This window comes from Vanacampus margaritifer, chromosome 8 (genome assembly GCF_051991255.1).
Source record: "Vanacampus margaritifer isolate UIUO_Vmar chromosome 8, RoL_Vmar_1.0, whole genome shotgun sequence".
Classification (NCBI taxonomy): Eukaryota; Metazoa; Chordata; class Actinopteri; order Syngnathiformes; family Syngnathidae; genus Vanacampus; species Vanacampus margaritifer.
Window position 1 is genome coordinate 15,721,660 of NC_135439.1, and position 19,904 is coordinate 15,741,563.

The 19,904-nt window shown below is 37.8% G+C and overlaps 1 protein-coding gene across 2 annotated transcripts in view; it reads right to left on the reverse strand.

The window, feature by feature from the left end:
* The window catches only part of LOC144056160 (histone deacetylase 7-like), a 56,219-nt gene that overhangs the window by 33,852 nt on the left and 2,463 nt on the right, over nt 1–19,904 (reverse strand). Inside the window, exon 1 of one of the 2 annotated variants that reach the window (XM_077572665.1) lies at nt 7,264–7,480. The exons of the other annotated variant lie outside the window; for it this stretch is intronic. The gene's annotated coding sequence lies outside the window, so the exon portion shown is untranslated. Of the gene's footprint in view, nt 1–7,263; nt 7,481–19,904 lie in introns of those variants that run through there. 2 annotated transcript variants of the gene reach the window in all.

Genomic DNA, 19,904 nt, shown 5'->3' on the forward strand with positions numbered 1-19,904 from the left:
TTATTAAGGGTCCAACAAGGAGGGGGGAAAGTCACAGTCACAGCATTTGTGATTTTTGTCATCTAGCATTCAAATTGTAGTAAGTAATGTTTAATATATACAGTACATACATGGTGTACTTTTCTTTCTTCCTTCCATTCTTCCATCACTGAATGTTTTTCTACTTTCCTTTCTTCCTATCTTTACTCATTTTCCCCTTCAACGTCCACTCTTTCATCAGTCAGGTTTTTTATTTTCTCTGCTTAATTCTAAATTTTGCCTTCTTTTTCCGTCACATCTGTTATTTATTCATTCATCCTTTCCTCCTTCCTTCTAGCAGCCAGCCTTAAACTTGCTTTTCTGTCTTCCTTCCTCATCTCCTTCCACCTCAGACCTGCTCGTTTCCTCTTTCCTTTCTTCCCTCCGACCTTCCTTTCTGCTTTCCCTCCTTCGTTCCCCTTCCTTCCTTCCCTCCAACCAGCATCCTTCCTTTGTTAAAAATCACTTCTCTGCTTTCCTTCCTTACTTTAATACCTGTCCTATAAAGCGTGACGATCCACTTTTTAAAAGCTGTAAATATTTGCCATTATTCAACGGTAAACTGTACCGTATCAGTTTATAAACATTTGGACAGAGATGAATTGTTGGTTCCGGTTGTGTGAAGTACCACAATGAATTTTAAATGAAATGATTTTCAGATGCAGCTGAATACAGACTTTCAGCTTGACATCAGTGGGTTGAAGAAAAGATAGTAATTGGACAAATGAAATAACTGAAAATAAAATGCACGTTTCTAATATTTGGTTTAAAATCCTTTTCCGTTTCTTCCTTTTTTTTTAATGTAGATTTCACTTTTTTTTTGTTTGCTGGTCTTTCAAGGATGCAAAAGTTTATGCAGCTAAAGGATGGCTTGTTTCGCCTACGTGGGGCTCCCCTTTGACCTCAAGTCTGCACAACAAAACTTTTCAAATGCAAGCACCGCACCTCATAATGACGTATTTAAGGTTAAAGTATCATGTCACGCAACAGAAACAAAACGAAATGTTAACCTGATTAACCATCCTCGTTGCTAAATAAACTGCTTGTTGTTCATTAACTGCCTTAACAGGTTAGTCCAACGCGGTTACTGCTAACTTGGAGTCCAATTTAGTGACTAAATTGTTGTTAGAAACGCGGCCGCAGTCGCTAAACACTCGCATGCAGTCTCACCTTGAGTGTGACACCACTGGGAGGGCTTAAAGTGTGAGACTAGGCGTGCTCAAATTGCGTGGGTGCGTTCTTTGTTTCAACATGTAGGCTACAATCTTAACTCATTAAAGTTGACAAACTCGTACTATTTCTTTTTTATTTTAGTATAGTAACATCTGTCAAGAATATTTTATCCCTAGCGTGCTGCCAAATAAGGTTGCCATTGCCAACAAAATAGAAACGCCTTTTCAGAATAATTAAGTGCACACCTACTTGGCAGGTTATGGTGTGTTCACAATGATGTCATTAGATTGGGTAAGTGTACTTTAGGAATTGTGCAGTCAGTGTATAATGAAAGCATTTCTCAAGCAGTGGCATTTGGTTACTCAACTGCATTGTACAAGGCATTTATTTGAAGGAAGGCCTTTATTTGTACTAATGAGCGAGATTACTGCAGTCCTGCTCATTATGTCACACTATTTGTCACATAGCTTGGTCCCATCTCTTTACGAGTTGCGGTGGAACGCTGTAGTAAATAGGGGGGGGGGGGGGGGGGGTGTCACTCAATGGAGATGTTCTATTTGAGGTGAGGCGTTTATTTGCTTAAACAGGGTACACACACAGCTATAATTGGGCTGGCTGTGTTGATTGTTTGTATAACGTGCTCCCTAATCACAGTAAAAATGACAAGGAGAAGAGTTTGCCACTGCAGTGTAGTTAAATTCCAGATATGCTAACAGTTAGCATAGCTTGTTTTACTACCACTCTGATCTCTTCTTTGTATTTTCAGGCCGTCTGGTACTATGGCAGACATCTGGTTTGGTGGACGAGACTCACAATTATCCGTGGAAGAAATATTGTTATTATATGTGTGATGTATTATGTTGGTCATCTAGAAACATTTTTGCCTTGTCATGTGAGGGGTTGCTCACAATTGGAAAATTAGTTAAGATATTAAAAATCAATATGCGTGTTGTCCACTTTATTTGAGCTAAGTCATTTTTTAAAGTGGATGTTTTTAGTATATATGAAATACAGTATTATAGTACTTAAAGGGGAAGTCAACCTTAAACTTTTCTTGACAATAATTTGTTTTATGTGACATCGCTAGTCTAAACGTGACATTCTGATTATATTACATTTGAGGAATATGAGTTATGCAGCAAAATCTAGCAAATCTCAGGGGGCGGCCATTTTGCCACTTGCTGAAGATGACATCACAGTTCCACGCTCAGGCAATGACCAATCACAGCTCACATTTTGTGTGTGTGCGTGCGTGCTTGTGTGTGTGTGTAAAGCACTTTGAGTTGTTTCGTTACATAATAAGGTGCAATATAAATAAAGCTGACTTGACTTGACCTGTTTCCTGAAGCTGATCTGTGATTGGTTGTTACCTGAGCAACTGTGATGTCATTTTCACTCGACAGCAAGTGGCAAAATGGCAGCCTTCTGATATTGATAAAAACTGCTGGATTTTGCTGCTTGACTCGTATTCCTCTAACACATTATTAACCCCAGAATTTTGTATTTAGACTAGTGGGGCTGCATAGAACATATTGTCAAGAAATTTTGGGGTCGGGTTGACTTTCTCTTTAACCGTAAGTGTTTCAACTGCAATAACCTTAATGTAAACATTAACTATATGTTAAAATATAACATACCGCTATTTAACATACCACTCATTGCTTCAGTATATCGGTCACCGGCGGATAAGTTTGTCTCATGATGCCCATTATATGAATTATCATGTGGTGCAACCAAAAATAAATAATCAATTTGGGACTTTTAATTTAAAATACATTCAACACAGGCGTTCGTATCTTTCACAAGACAGTCATGAACACATGGGAGCAACAACAAAAAAAGTTACTCTTTTAGCAACTGGTATGTAGTGGTCATATTTGGATATTATCTGGTATGACCTGAAAATATTCATAGATATTTTCATGATAATTTTACTTGTGTGACGAGCTATGTTGTTTGGTTTTTAGATGGCCACAAATGTTCACATCACTGTAACCCACAAACAATGGACGACAGTGAACTGAGCCCGTATTTGATTTAATTTGACCCAGACTGACCCCGGACATCATAAGATTAACCATTGTGCTGTTCAATTGCTTTATGGGGAAAATGATAGCTCGAGTTAGAAAACATCATTGTCTCATCAGCTTGTCCTTCCAGTCATGAGGTCGACTGTGGCCTGAAAAATTGGAGATAGCTTATACTGATAGATTACTGTATGTTCAAGTAAATTGAATTTCATGGCAATTCTTCCAAATTGAACGATAATTGTTAGACACTGAGCATGATCTTTTTCTGTTCTTTGGGTTTGGTAAGTGTTGATTTATGTGAACACTAAAAGTGAAATATAAAGAATATGACCTCTTGGCATTGGTTTTGCTGATACTACAAATTTTGACTACAATGTTTTTCTTACCATATAGTTCGCTCCACTTGTTATGCCCCTTTAACTCATTCACTGCCATTGACGACTATAGACGTGATTACATTTTTTTTATTGTTATTAATCGCATGACTTTACTAGTTAACTCGCAATTAAAAAAAAGATTATTCAAAATTAGGGGCGTCAAGTGATTAAAAATTGTAATTGTAATTATTTGCATGACTTTACTAGTTAACTCACGATTAAAAAAAAAGATTATTAAAAATTAAGGCCGTCGGGTGATTACATTTTTTATTGTAATTAATTGCATGACTCACGATTATTAACAAATTTTATATCTGTTCTGAATGTGCAATAAACTATTTTTTCGAGGTTTTCATACTTTAACCATTAACCAAAGTAGAATTTTTTTTTAAATTAATTAATTAAAATGAATTTTTGACATCTATAGGCGTCAATGCCAGTGAATGAGTTAAATCAACAATATGGCTGACGCAATAATGCGTGTCAGGCTAATATTCAGACATATGAACTAGAAAATGGATTTGCCTCAGAAAGCGTGTGTAAATATTGAGAGAGGCTGTCTCAAAGCCTGAAAGTAAAATATATAAATGCCTCGAGGAATAAAAAATCTTATTGTCTTAAAACAGCAGTTATTTTGATATGAAGCGAATTTTCAGACAGATAATCATTCAAGATACGGGTTCATGTCATCGGACTCTCCCCCAAGTCTCCCAAAGTTAATAATAGGTGTGTCCCAATATTTGTTCTCCTCTTTTTTTAAGCCATTCAAATAGGCTGAGTTTGCAAATAAAGAGGAGAGAATAGACATATGGAACACGTGGTGGGAACGACTTCAAGGTGGAGTTATGTGGCCAGTAGGGCTTACTCCTCTTCGAGTCACAGGAAGCCAGTAGGAATGGGAGGAATGCAGTCAGGCAATACGTTGATGGAGGGAGCAGCGCTTGAAGGGCAGATTGCCAGAAAGGGTAATAGAAGAACAGTGAGTGGCTAATAGTAAGACATAGAACAATTAAGCACGCCTCCACAAATCATATTCTTAAAATAAACAGTTGGTGGATGCCTTGGTGGTTGCCAGCAGAACAGGGCATAACTTCTTTTTTTTATCATGTGCAATAAATCTAAATGATATGTGACTGACTGCGTGGTAATGTTGAAGCATGAAGGTAGCAAAGGCTTCTCACAGTGGTGGCTAGCCTCAAAAGCCTTTCCACGCCCAATGGCAAAACAAAATAAAGTAAGCGGCGGTGGGGGGCAGATAGCACTCGGCGCTCGTCGTGTTTCTCTGGAAACTGACTGTGAGGATGGAAAGAGTCACTTTTAGCTATGCACCTCTTTGAGTAGGTCTGTATTGTGGCCTCTAAAAATCACTCAAATATCTGAACAAACATTTCATGGCATGCTAACCTACAGTATTTCATTGTAAAATTCAATGAATCTTGATTTAATCTAAAAAGCAGTCAAGGATCTACAACGCAAATATGACGGAGAAAATCATATACCAGTGGCATATACACGACCGTACCACATTGAGGCTTGGATGATCGTGTAAACAGAGATGAGTGCGGAAAAGGTACAATTATATCTTTGACATTTAGGATATGTCCAAGTTTCCTTGACTGGACAGAAAAAAAAGATCCACAAATATTTAGTTCAATGGCTTCCACCATGACAAAATCCTTCTGACAGTCTATCCTTGTGCAATTACACCTCCCTTGGCAGCCACATTCAAATGAGATCAGATTCCTGCAGTGAAGCTTTTTTTCCACCAGGGGGTGGTACTTTAATATTTACCATTTTTATTATGATGTTTTACCTGAATTACACAGAGAATCGGGATTGTTTAAACCCGAAATCCATGGTCATGTGACTTCAGACTGCTATTATGAGGGATGTTCTCCAGACCAATGCATACTTAGAGACACTTGGTCCTCCATCCACAGAGTTAATTGTACCCGAGTATAGTATTTCTAGTCTTCCAAAGAAAACTGGCTGAAGAAGATGGTTAAAAATGTGTTTACCATAAAAATCGAGATATTTGTGCATTGGGATACAGGTGTACACCTTTAAAACTAAAACACACTTGAACCCTTCCACTGGTGTTAAAGTGCCCTTCGCAAAATGCTTGTATGAGTCAGAGGTTATGCCCTCAAAAGCTACGTCCACCTGACTGGTCTCTTAACCTGCTGCTCTCTGACCTTTGCAAACCAGACAAATGTACAGGGTGTCAATAAAGTATTTAAAAAAATAAATAAAAAATCTAAGGCATTTGATGAGATATCTTAACCAGATTTGTTTTATCTTAATCAGTATACATTAAAATTTGTAGTCACATTAAAATGTTGTGTTTCAGATACTGTGTTGATGGATGTGAAACTGATGCTGAGGCTGTCCTACAGCAAACATGGCAAGAAATCGATTACCGTCTTGAGATCTATTAAAGGAAGTTACTTTTTTTTTTAAACGTTGATAAACACTCATTAAAATAAAATAAAAGTAGTTAAAAATATCTCAGCAACTGCCTTTGTAATAAATTATTTTAATTGCTAAGACACTTTACTAGTAAACAGAGGTTGGCGTCATTCGTCAGGTCCTTGGGTACCCGTCCATCATCGTTGTCATTTTTTTTCAAGCCGAACCAAACTGTAATCGTCAGTCTGTCAGTCCGTCATGCTATTTTAACCACACTTCCGTCATCGCTTTCTTTTGCACTAGGATCGACAGAGGTGGGCAATCTGTCAGTTGTCATTCGTTAATAAAACAGGACGGAATGTCCACCTTGTAAATGCATCATTATACCGTCACTGCATTCAGTAGTATTCAGTAGGTGAATAACCATTAACCGCAATAGATATATAGATACCTTCAAAAAATATTGTTCAAAGAAAATATTCACTAATCCACACTCAATTAAGCAAATAACATCAAATCCATGAGTCTCATAACAGAAATGTCTCCAACTCATGTTGATACATTTCAACGCAGTCGGATTTCAAAAGCTCAAACATATTTTTATAGCTGTTATTATTATAATTCTGTTTTTGTCATTTGGTAGAGTTCCACCGGTTCATGGTGGTGATGCATCAAACCACAGAACTACGATCAGTTATTCTTAGCATGTTATATGGCGGAAATTTGATTTATAAGGCAGGAGGGGGATGGCTTCCGTAAAAGATACATTTTCATCTGGAAAAACAATATGCAGGATAACTCAATCCTGTTTTTAATGCTCCTTGCTTGAAAGATGAGGTATCTGGTGTTGAGACAACTACTTCCGTACTCCCAGCCTCTTTCCGGCCTTTAACTGTACAGCCTCCATGTTTTCATCTCTATATGTTGGTCTCCCTCAGCACTGCATTCAATGTTCTGTTTCTCTTTTTTCTTTTTTTTTGCAAAAATTTGAGTGGACACTCTCTTGGGTGGGCGGCTCTGTTTCCAATTTTCTCCCCTTCCCCGTCCTAAAGGACATCACTTCCAAAACCAAACAAATACAACCAATACACAAAATGTTTTGAAATGGTTTCACAAAGTTTCTCACATCAGCAAAACTATGAGCCAAAACGTCCACTAATCACATTACAGAGCATAAACGATGGGCATAGGCAATATACTGGAGAATGAGCATATTTGTGAGTTAAAAAACAAAACAATTGTGTAATATTTCCTACCAGCTTGGAGGTTCCTCAAGTCAAGTCAATCAGAGTGGCAGCAGTCTGTGTGAGAAGCCGCCAGATCCCGCTTTGACAGGGGAGTGGTGCTGAAGTGACTCAACCGCTTGACACAACCGCCTCTCAAATGTCTCAAATCGCGCTCGCCTTCATGTGAGCGCAACGAGCTCTTCTCTCTCTCCTTTCGCCCTCTCTCGTCGTCTAATCACTCCCTTCAGCTCACTTTTTTCACAGACGGCACAGTTGCTCTGACGTATCAACCTCCCGTAACTTGTTAGTGCCGCCCAGAAGCCGCACAGAGGTCGTGTGTTTCTGTTAGCGTGCGCGCGTGCGTGCGTGCGTGCGTGCGTTGTTGCGGAGCGTAACAGATTGTGCTTGTGTCTGACAGACAATAGCAGGAAGTGTTTATTTAGTACTCGCAAAGCACAGAGGATGGAACTATAGAAGCATTACCTGAGTTGAGTTTTTACAGTCATGTAGAGTGCGGTATATCCAAATTAGGAATCATCTTCAGTATATAATGTTAACCAGAACATAATGAAGCAAAAATCCAATATCAATGTACTTATTTACGTCACTCAATGAGACTGAATTGAATGAGAAACTGTATATTACATTAGATGCAGATGTGAATGTGGAAATAAAACCACACGTATCAATGAATAGTCTATACATAAACAGTTGAATGAAATACTGTCAATTGATTGACTACATGATTAAATAATATATAAACAACACAACAGTGACCACACTGAACGCTGCATGATCTTTGCAGTCGTGCTGTTTGATCGTCTGGCCCACATTAACGGGTGAGTTTGAAATAAATCTTTTGTGACATCAATCTTGAAATATTTCTAATTGAAAGAAGTGTTGGTTGTAATGTCCATAGTGTTTGAAAAAGGCACATCAAGGATTATACACAATGCCAAAACTGTTTTAGTTGTTTTTATTGTGGTGGAGATGCATTATCCGAGTAGAGATACTTTACAAAAACAATGTCATAAAGTCGGCTGTTAACTGAGCATTCAACATGATTACTTGTACATGGCCACTTATTTACTTTGGAAAATTGCATTTCAGCCTAAGGGAAATGAAAATGGGAGAAACAATGCTGGGGGTTTAGTGGTAGCACGCACATTATTATTATTAATCATAATTTAATTGTATTGTTATGTCTGAAAGCCTGCAAAAGATCTTTTCATTTGGCTTGAACAATCATGTGAAATAGTTGGTCACCTATTTCTTCGTAACACATTGATACCCCAAATTGGTCATTGTGATTACAGTTGGAAACATCATCGGCATTTTTTTTGTCTGATATACGGTATATGTTAAAGTAGAAGTCAACCTTAGAAATTTCTCGACAATAATATTTTATATGTGACCTCACTAGTCTAAACACGACATTCTGATTAATATTACATTTTTGTAATACGAGTTAAGCAGCACAATCCAGCCGTTTTTATCCAACTCAGGGGGCGGCCATTTTGCCGCTTGCTGTCGACTGAAGATGACATCACAGTTGCTCAGGTCTGCAGGCAACGACCAATCAGATTTCACCTGTTTTCTGAAGCTGCGCTGTGATTAGTTGTTACCTGAGATCTGAGCAACATTGATGTCATCTTCAGTCGACAGCAAGTGGAAAAATGGCCACCTTCTGATATTAGCAAGTGGCAAAATGGCCGCCGTCTGATATAGATACAAATGGCTGGATTTTACTGCTTAACTCATATTAACCAGAATACCACATTTAGACTAGCGGGGCTGCATACAACATATGGTTGTCAAAAAAAACGTTTTGTTTTCATGGTGCCACGCAAACACAGACGCACACACACAAACACACACATTTACAATCTAGCTGAACATGCAACTATAGGCAATAGCATTCATCAATTCATGCTGTTCATGTCATTAGCCTACATTTTATTTGTATGTCAAACTTGAATGACCAAATCAAGTTAAAAACATAGCTGTCATCAATGGCACTGCATCTCTTACTTGCGCTTCCTGAAAGCTAGCTCTCTTATTTAGCAATAACAACAACAAAACGGTGTATGTTTGCTTTAAAAACACCACAGCATCTTTTGGTACTGCATATAGTTGTTATGTGTCCATATTTAGAATATCACAGGTGGCACACTATTTGTCCATTTGCTATATTTTGCTCTGGATGTTATGTCATTTGTATAGGTATATTTGTTTTGCTGGCCGGCAACACGTGATACAGGCTAAACGCTGACATGTGCAGGCTAACATAAGCCCCGCATGGCCATGATATCACATTACACTACACACAAGGTCAGTTTGACTCGATTCTCAGAAAAGGATGTTCTTCGTGCCTACAATCTCAACAATAAAACAAAGATTTGATTTAAAATGTGATACATTTGCATCACGGCTAATACAAAGACAATATTAAAAATAATGACTGCTTCAAGCATTGGTAAGTTAACCGCACTTCATTATGATTTTTTTTCTTGAAGATATTGAAAATTAATTGGACCTAGGGCTGGGCGATATGGCCTTGAATTAAATAATAAATATGTCTGTTGAAGATTAATGTATTTTTGTCATGTAAAGTTGCACAGGTGAGGCAAAGCGACCTCAGCATGATTACCGTAAATGCCACTTGGGAGCACGCACCTTTATTTAACCCCTTAAACCCTTTTGGCATTGTTCGGCACAAGACTGCCTTCCATAGGGCATCTTTTATTTGTCATGCGGTAAACAATATGAAAATTATTATGCTAATGATGTTTGCTTCTCAGCAGGAACTAAACTAGCTATTTGCGATTTGTGTTTGCAACACTGACTATTTATGTGAACTAACTTTTTTTCCGTGGTGTAAGCAGTGACCTTTGAATTCTGGTAGTCACACACACACCAAAATTTTTATTTTTTTTTGTAAAAGTCCTGACAAATAATCTTGAATGAATTGATTATTCACCCAGCTCTAGTTTGACCTTTAAATTGTTCTGCATGGAAATAAAGGGGAACATCGATTCTTTGAATGAAACTCTCTCAAATGCCATTTGATGTTTGAATCCTGCAGAATAATCGATATTTGTCGATGAAACACAAGTTCCCATATGACCTACTACAAGATTTCCGATAGACACGGGCACCGGCATATCAACCATGTTAGTTGAATTAACCTGTTGATCTTTTTCTGATTGTATGCGCCTCGAGAAATGTGACTGAGAAGGTCAGCAAGCGTCATGACCTCAGCTGCTGTGTGGTCTGCTACTCCGCTAGCTGCCATGGATCAACCTTGTGGTTCGAATGTAACTTCATCCTTTGGGAAAACACACTGACCAAAGGAAACTCATGTTTGGGGGGTCATGGGCCTTTGTATTCTTAAAGAGTGAGAGAGACTTTCTTGGTCGCAATTTCTGTTGAAGATTGGAATTGAGAGGACTGAAGAGCTGAAACTTGTCGCCATTTTCAACCGTTTTGGTGCACTCAAGTTAAAGTAAAATTAATGTCACGTTCCAAAACAAATCATTGGTGGGGGTTGGCTGTCCGTGGGTAACGCCACTGACTTGGGACACGGGGCTAGGGTTTCATGTCTGGGTCAGGGTGAACAGTAACATCCAGTTGAGTCGCTAGGCAAGAGCCTTTAGGCCAGGGGTGTCCAAACTTCTTCCTCCAAGGACCACATACAGAAAAGTCAAAGGATTCAAGGGCCACCTTGAAAATTAGTCACCAAGCAATTGCATACTGTTGATATATTAGTTTTTTTTTATCGCTACCTGAACAGCATCTACTAGTATAAGGAAAATAGTTTAGGATTTTACCAGTGGTCTAGACCCTGGAACCCACCCGAAAATTTCAGCCACTTTAATGAATAGCAGCTGAAACAGGACCAATCGGTCGTAAACTAACCATTATAAAGGCAGTTACTTGGGAATCATCCGTGTGATATTTTCACCATTTGGACCTTGTCACAGAGCAAAAATCAGAGGAAGCCATTTTGCTTGAAATATGCAATCATCTTTATTCACTACTGTGTTATAAAAAAAAAAATCTTGTTACTGGTTTTAGTTCAAAACAGTTCATTTGCATATTTAGGAAAGCTCTACATGTATATAAAACTAATTTATTAGCAGCAAATATTTTTAGAGTATGCCGCGCGGGTCACTTAACTCATTCACTCCCAGCCATTTTCACTGAATCAATTTCCTTCCCTCCCGGCTGTTTTACTGGATTTTGACAGATTTTGCAAGGCCCGCAGAATATTGTGTTCTATCGCTATAAAAACATGGAACCTACCAAAGAAAGATTAGAGTCTCTTCTTTCATCAGGAAAAAAAAAAATCATCATTATTCACAAATCTGTTTAAAACCGTAGGTAAAAGAGCTTGTTGCAACATGGCCCTCTGCTGCCACCTGCTGGCCGTTTTTGTACTAACTGCAATTGCTTCAAGTATTCTCTTCAGTTCAGAGGCTGCATCAAAGCCTTCTGTATGCTCTAGTATTAAAAAAAAAAGATAAAAAATGTATTAATACGTTTTTGGGAGCATGGTAATATCTAAAATAGAACGTATTTGTACGTTTTTGGAAGCAAATGAGTTAAAAATGGACGGCGGGCTGCAAATGTTCCCCGGGCCATCATTTGCACACTAGTGCTTTCAGCCATATGATTCCCAGTCATTACCGGTCCCAAATCTGGAAAAAGTGGGCATAATAGCTTCTTGTTATTGTTCTTAGAGTAGTATAGCATTAGTTTTAACCACAGTCATACTCATAACTTGGTAACTAATTTATTGCTATTTTTTCATCAGTATATGGGTACCTAGTTTTTACCCTTTGTGTCAAAAATCTTGATTAAGTGTGCAGGCTAAAATCTTCAACCCACTGTGTTGGGTATAAACAAATAACCCATCATTGGCTCACTCGCTTTTGACCTAGCACTTGGCTAGCTAGCTATTTTACCTAATTTGACCACTTTTAACCCGGCAGTTTATAAAGTGTGGAAACTGGGACTGAAGATGTGTCAATGCTTGCATGTCAGTTTTGATTTTCTTCCTGCATTATGAGGAGCAGTTTGACACAAGCTCTGATCAGGTTAAATGGCTGGATGGATCTTGTCAGAGTCCAAGTGAAGGTGACACACTTTACCCCAGTTAGACCTTCCATAATGGTGTCAAATGAAAATAGATTTGCATTGTTTCCCCCAATTTAAATATGTCACCCTTAAAACAAAGCAATGTCCTTTTGCCTACATGCCTCGGTGACCTCTTGAAGGGTCTCGGTCACACACTTTCCAGAATGTGAGACTCCAATCAGGCTAAATGGCTAGCCGACCTCTGTCTACAGGAAGGGAGAGTTTCCTGAAAGGTCATGCTTGTTCCAGCCAGACCAAACACTGCCTAATTGCTTTGTTGTTCATCGGGCCGTGCCTGTTTTTGTGTCGCACTTTTCCTTTGTTTAGCATTCCCAAGTATATTACCTGCACCAGTGGCCAAAAGGTGGGGAGTAGGAGGGAAGTCTGAGGAGTGGGACACAGAAGGAGGAAGGGAGAAAATATAAAGGCATGATGTGATGTGGGGGGGGGGGGGGGGGGCTCACTCTCCTTTTCCTCTCTCAAGCTAAAAATAGCAAAAGTAGGAAGGTGGTGATGGGAGGACCTGAATGAACAGGGGTAATTGGTGAGAGACAAACAGCTGGGGGAGAGCGTGTTTTTTTGGGAGATGGCGGCCTGCCATGCAGCTGTATTCTGTCCTTCAGGCTCCGGCTCCCCCTTACATTATTACATCGGCCCTTTCTTCCTCTCACACACATACACTAAGCAGGAAGGAGAGTCGTGGGCCCCTGACAACCCTGAAGAAGCCAAGAATGTGCAATATGAGGCAAGAGAACAGCTGTATAGCGGGAGAATGGAGAATCGAGGGGTGGGGGTCAGTCCATTCACAGCTGAAAAGAGATGGGGGGGTTAGTCCAGAGAACCTTTCTGGAAGTGGACTCAACAAATGCACTACATATATTAAATCAAGCCCAGAATGTCCTGGCTGGGACGGCGGAGGCCCGACAGATGTGTCAGCTGTTGCTGCAGAACCGATGGGCTTATGGTGGTTGGGTCTCTTATCATGTGGGCTTCCAGTGGCCAAACGACCTTGGGAACTCAGACGGAGGCTTAGACAAATGATACGATGGAAACACGATAAGGTCACCCTGGTGGTGAAAGTCCTGATTCTTTGGTTTTGGCAAAGACGTTAACATAAAATACAGTAAACAGACCCTGCATTGCAGATTTCGGGTTTGCAATGTCTCTAGATAGTGTTTTATTTATTTTTTGGTTTGTTTGTTTTTGTTCAGTTAACAACTGTTATGTTGTTCTAAATCTCATCATGTCTGGGTGCAATTCTATTCTTGACCACTAGATGGTGGCACACAACTTATTCTGAGATGGTGTCAATTTGAAAGAAGAAGAAAAAGGAATGTGACGTGGAAGTCATTCGCAGCCTTATTTCTTTTCTTCACTTTATTGAACATTGATATTAGTGCTGTCAAAGTTAAAGTGTTAACTAATTAATTAATTACAAATAAAGATCGCATTTATCATGTATTATCACAGCTTAATCGCACTATTAATTTTGACCACAGATGATCCTTTAGCTTGACAGCGGATGGCTACGTTAAAGGTAGGACAGGTTGTGTTTGAGCAATAAACATAAACTACATGCATTAAAGTAAAGCATTTAATAAATGTTTGTGTATGACATTCAGAATATTTGTTGATGTCAAAATATTGAGGTCACCCCCCCAAGCCTCCCCGTTTTTAATTATGCAAGTAATTAACTGATTAGAAAAAGAGAAGGATGAGTGGATCAAAAAAATGCTGGAGACGTCCTCATAACGTTAAATGTCGAAAGAATTAACACATAACAGGTGCTCTTCAAATTTGGCGGGCAAAAAATGTTGGAGAAAAAAAAAGTCTTTTCTTTAAAAAATTTAAAAAGATTATTAAGAAATTAAAAAGAAAAAAGAAAAGATTATAAAAAATTAGGGGTATCAGGCGTTTACAATTTGTAATTGTAATTAGTCGCATGACTTCACTAGTTAACTCACGATTAATCACAAATTTTATATCTGTTCTAAATGTACAAAATTTTTTTTTATAGGTTTTCATACTCTTGTTAACAAAAATGAAAAAAAAAAAAAGTTAAACTTATAGAAATAGTTCAAATGATTTTTTGACGTCCATAGCTGTCAATGGCAGTGAATGAGTTAATGGTCTAGTTGCCACAAACAGAAATTCATTACGTCTCCATGGCAACTTTGAATCATAATGTCATTGATACGCGTATTAGATGCATAATCCAACGTGATCAAAAACGATTCTTAATTATTATCAACATTCAGTTTAACTGATCAATCCTGGTGACCCCAGATCAGCACAACACCTGAATCTTATACACATGCACATTTGAACATTTTGTGAAATCCCCTCCTTTACAGCTGAAAACCCACTCTCTTTGTGGTTGGGCATCACGCATATTGCAGCATTTGACGCGAGTGTGCTTGTGTTCGTGAGAGCACCTGGACTGTCTGTCTTGTAACCATAATAGCGGAGCATGTTCCTGCATACTTAACACCACAACCTGCCCATTGGTTTCCGTTTTTCACTTTACAGTAAATTTTCAACCTCGTGTGAAAGTCGGCATCTTATACTGATTGTCGTGAACTCACAGTTTTTGAGATCCAAATATAAAATCAAATCAAACTATATTAACTGTATATAACCTTTTTTTTATACATAAAAATGCAAACGCAAAGTTCTGTGTAATTGGAACATCCATATTACAACATCATAAAACACCTCCCTCACCCCAACATCACCATGAGCACACCCGCGCTCTACACACACAACTATGTTTAAAAAAAAAAAAGTCAAAGCAAGGCACAGAGAAACCATGTGAGGAAAAGCACCAAAGGGGAGCTGATCCAGGGATGACCACGGCCACAGGGAGCAGCAGCAACCCAGAGGTCCACGGGCCCGATTGATCATGGTAGAGTTGCGCCAGTCCACCGAGACGACGTCCCTCCATGAGAAGACCAGTCGTCCCTCCCAGTGTGGAGGCCCCCATGAGTAAACGCTTTAGCTAAAAGCTAAAAGAAAACAAAAATAAAAAAGCTAAAGGAAAATGCGATAAAAGAAGCTAAAAACTAAACGACAGTAAGAATAACTTAAAACTGGTTCTCAAATGGGGGTGCGTGAAGGCACTCCAGGGAGTAACGTGAGCTTTTAAAATAAATTTAAAAAGTAGCAAAAATCCTTTAAAAACAATGATTAAATTATGCAAATATTTCTGAAAAATGTAAAGTCTTAAAATGAACGTTATATTCAGTTGGCTATTCAGTTAGCCTTAAAAAACAAAAACAGCCTCCCCAAAACAGAATGGTTCGACCCAGCCCTTTTATACCACCCAGCATCACCTGTCAATCATTTTTCATTTTAAATTAAGTGATTTCTTTTTTGAGAACATATCTTTATTATGACCCCAATAGAGGACAGATAATGGTGCTAAATTTTGTGTGCACAAATTGAATAATTAAATTATTTATTTCTTATTTTTAGTTACATCTTTTATTTCCAAATAATTCAAGAGAGGCCGCTAAACAAATAAATCTCCAATGTTTAATAATAATAATCAGACAATACTATTTTAAGTCATTTCTGTTTTTCAACCAAAAAATCTTTGCACTGGTTGGAGGGTAAGATTTCATTATCTTGAAAAAAGGTTGAGAACCACTGACTTAAGTAGTGAGTAAACGCTTTAGCTAAAAGCTAAAAGAAAACAAAAATAAAAAAGCTAAAAGCAAAGCTAAAGGAAAATGCGATAAAAGAAGCTAAAAACTAAACGACAGTAAGAATAACTTAAAACAGTGGTTCTCAAATGGGGGTGCGTGAAGGCACTCTAGGGGGTACGAGAGCTTTTAAAATAAATTTAACAAGTAGCAAAAATCCTTTAAAAACAATGATTAAATTATGCAAATATTTCAGAAAAATTTAAAGTCTTAAAATGAACGTTAGATTCAGTTGGCTATTCAGTTAGCCTTAAAAAACAAAAACAGCCTCCCCAAAACAGAATGGTTCGACCCAGCCCTTTTATACCACCCAGCATCACCTGTCAATCATTTTTCATTTTAAATTAAGTGATTTCTTTTTTGAGAACATGTCTTTTTTATGACCCCAATAGAGGACAGATAATGGTGCTAAATTTTGTGTGCACAAATTGAATAATTTAATTATTTATTTCTTATTTTTAGTTACATCTTTTATTTCCAAATAATTCAAGAGAGGCCGCTAAACAAATAAATCTCCAATGTTTAATAATAATAATAATCAGACAATACTATTTTAAGTCATTTCTGTTTTTCAACCACAATTTCTTTGCACTGGTTGGAGGGTAAGATTTCATTATCTTGAAAAAAGGTTGAGAACCACTGACTTAAGTAGTGAAAAAGACCACTTCAAAGCCAAACTAAAATGGTGTGTCCTGAGCCTCCTTTTGAAAATATCAACAGTCTCTGCGGACGTGATGAGGACCATAATGGCTGAATGCAGCCTCACTATATGTTTTGGTCCTCACCATGAGATGGCCCAAGACTGTTAAGTCATTTAAAAACCAATAAAAGTAACTAACAATGTACTAAAATGGTGGCAAAATGAAACATCTTCTTCTTATCCGCATTCTGTCTTCGTTGTTATGTAGGTCACGAAGGGAGACCACAGACCCCACAAGCAAGTCGACAGGTGTCTCCCTTCCTCCAGGTGCAAACATAAACACAGCAAAACACAGCTACCATGACCAAAAAAAAATTTTCAACATGATACGCGCGCGCATATGGAAAAGCAGATTCTATCTGCCAGACAGTGAATGTGGCACACGGCCTGGGAGCACACAACCACGCACCAACATCACATGCGTACCGAAAATGACCTACTTAGCACTACCCACTCAAACAAAAAACAAGCACACAGCAATTTTTCCAAATGAAATTTCTTCTTTGGTTTGTCCACATTTCGGTGGATTTGTCATTTTGCTCACAGGAGTTCAATATACAGCACATGAGACAAAAAGGGGGGCGTGTCTTATTTGTGTTTGTTTATCCAATCATATCATGGCGAGCGGTTTATTATTCTAAAGCACTGTGCGCCGTAGATCGCGATGATTCCATTAAAACCAGTCAATAAACCTGACACCATAACACCAATCGGATGTTGTGGTACAGACAGAATGATGATGTATGAGGCTGACCGTGGGGTTGCTCGTTTTTCATTTGCCGATGACTGAAATTGAAACAAGACTCAAATGGATGTTTGTCAAACCAAATGCGAAAAGCGAAAGTGAGTTCTAACAAATTGATCAAATGGATAACAAAACAGTCGCTACTTTGTGATTTCACACTTGGTGGCACATAAAGTGAAGCCGAACAGGCGTCAGCACCACCGGGGTTTCCCTCTCTCTAGTTCATGAAAATCGAAACCTAAACTCATCCAGTGATTTGACACAAACATCTCTGCAAAAAAATAATAATAAAAGATCACATTTTTCGATTTTTGGTGGAGATTTTTCCGAAAAAGTTAACAGGGATTGAAAAGGAAGTGTGATGACAACCATAGAACAAGAAATCGTATTTAACTAATTCACTGCCATTGACGGCTATAGACGTCAAAAATTCATTTGAACTATTAGTTAAACATTTTTTCCACTTTTGTTAACAAGAGTATAAAAACCTAGATTGTGTGTTCATTGTATTAGAACAAATATAAAATGTGTGACTAATCGTGAGTTAACAAGTGAAGTCATGCGATTAATTACGATTAAAAATTGTAATCGCCTGACGGCCCTAATTTTTAATAATCTTTTCTTAAAACAAAAAATTATTTTTTTTTGAAAAGAAAAGATTATTAAAAAATTATCAGGTGATTACAATTTTTAATCATAATTAATTGCATGACTTCCCTAGTTAACTCACGATTAATCACAAATTTTATATCTGTTCTAAATGTACAAAAAATTGGAACTGGAAATTGTTTTTGAAAAATTTATCTCAGTTATGTTAGTAACAACCAAATAAATCATATAGAGCAAACGGTTTATGAGAATCGTAATTCTAAAATGGAAGAGTAGGACAGGATTGACATTCTACATAATATTAACATAATCCTTGTCATATGTAAATTTTAATCACCGTTAAATTCTATCAGCTGAAGTAAAACTCTTATGTGTAATTCTGGAACTCTTTTGTCCCTTATTGTACATGATTTCACTGTAAAAACAGACACTACTGAGAAGATGGTCAGGTATGAGGTTGTTCTTTCCATTCATCTATTTACTTTACTCATATTGTGAGAGAAACCCAATGAGACCTCTCAGCGGGACAGTTTCAGATTTTTTATTTTTATTTTTTATCTGGCAGATTGAGCAAACATTCCAAGCGTTTCTGATCAGGGCGGATCCATTCATTGGCCGTTTAAAGAAAAACTGCACGTTTTTGTTACCGCGTGCTACTATTTAGTTCACACACAGACAGGCACGCACTTCAAACTGGAACAATGCGCAGTAAAACTTCAGTTTATTATACGCTTTCATCCGCACTGAAGGCAGACAGCTGCTAAAATACTACACTATATTCCACGAATAGAATGAAAACAACATTCTGAGTTCAAACCGTGTCGCATGGGATCACCTTGGAAAAATTCCACCCAAACCCTATAGTACGTTTCATGTCATCTGGGCCATTATAGAACCCGCATGGCTGAAGTGGCTGGAAAGTGAGTAAACACATTCTTATGTTTGTCTGCGTGAGTGCATGTGCGCCTGTGCGGGATAAATTTAGGGCACGGAAAAGATGGAGGAAATGTTTGTTAGCTGTTATGGCAGCCATTATTTACTAAGGAGAACACTTCCGCACACATATACAAACACACATATACACGTTCACAGCACATCTTACTGCTGTTTTTGTTTCACACAGAAAATGAGGAGGGACGGTGTGAGAACAGTGTTCAAATCAGGAGGTAAGAGGATTAAAAAAAAAAAGGCATATGCGAGAAAAGTAGTATACGTACATTAATGGACTACAGTAATGAGGTTAGGGGTCGTCTATTAAAGTACTTTTAGTTAAAAAAAAAATCATGGCCTAAAAACACCCAATACTCGAGTACAAAAATATTAATATAATTTTATATTATTAATATAAGATTTCTCATTAGGCATCTAACAACATTGACTTTTCTTGGAAAACTTGACCAATTTGGTCTTCATTTCTCTGCAATAGGTTTTTACTTGTTGAATTAAAATGGGACAAAATATTAACATTTCTTAAAACATAGTGACGTATGACTGAGCCCATTTATCCCTTTGCTTTTAAAGGGGATTTTAAAATCTTTAATTTGGCCTAATTAAATGGATATCTTGTTTTTAGCAGCATGATGTAATATTTTCCTTGAGAAATTATAAACTCTTCGACGTCTTCTTGTTTAGACTCAAGATAGCATAAGGAAATAAATTACTTTTTTTTTTTTTTAAGGTTTCAATGTTTTTGTAAATTATTTAAATTAAAACTTAGCTGGAAAAAAAATTGAATACCATGCGCCAACAATGTCAATTCAGTTGGTCGCAGTAA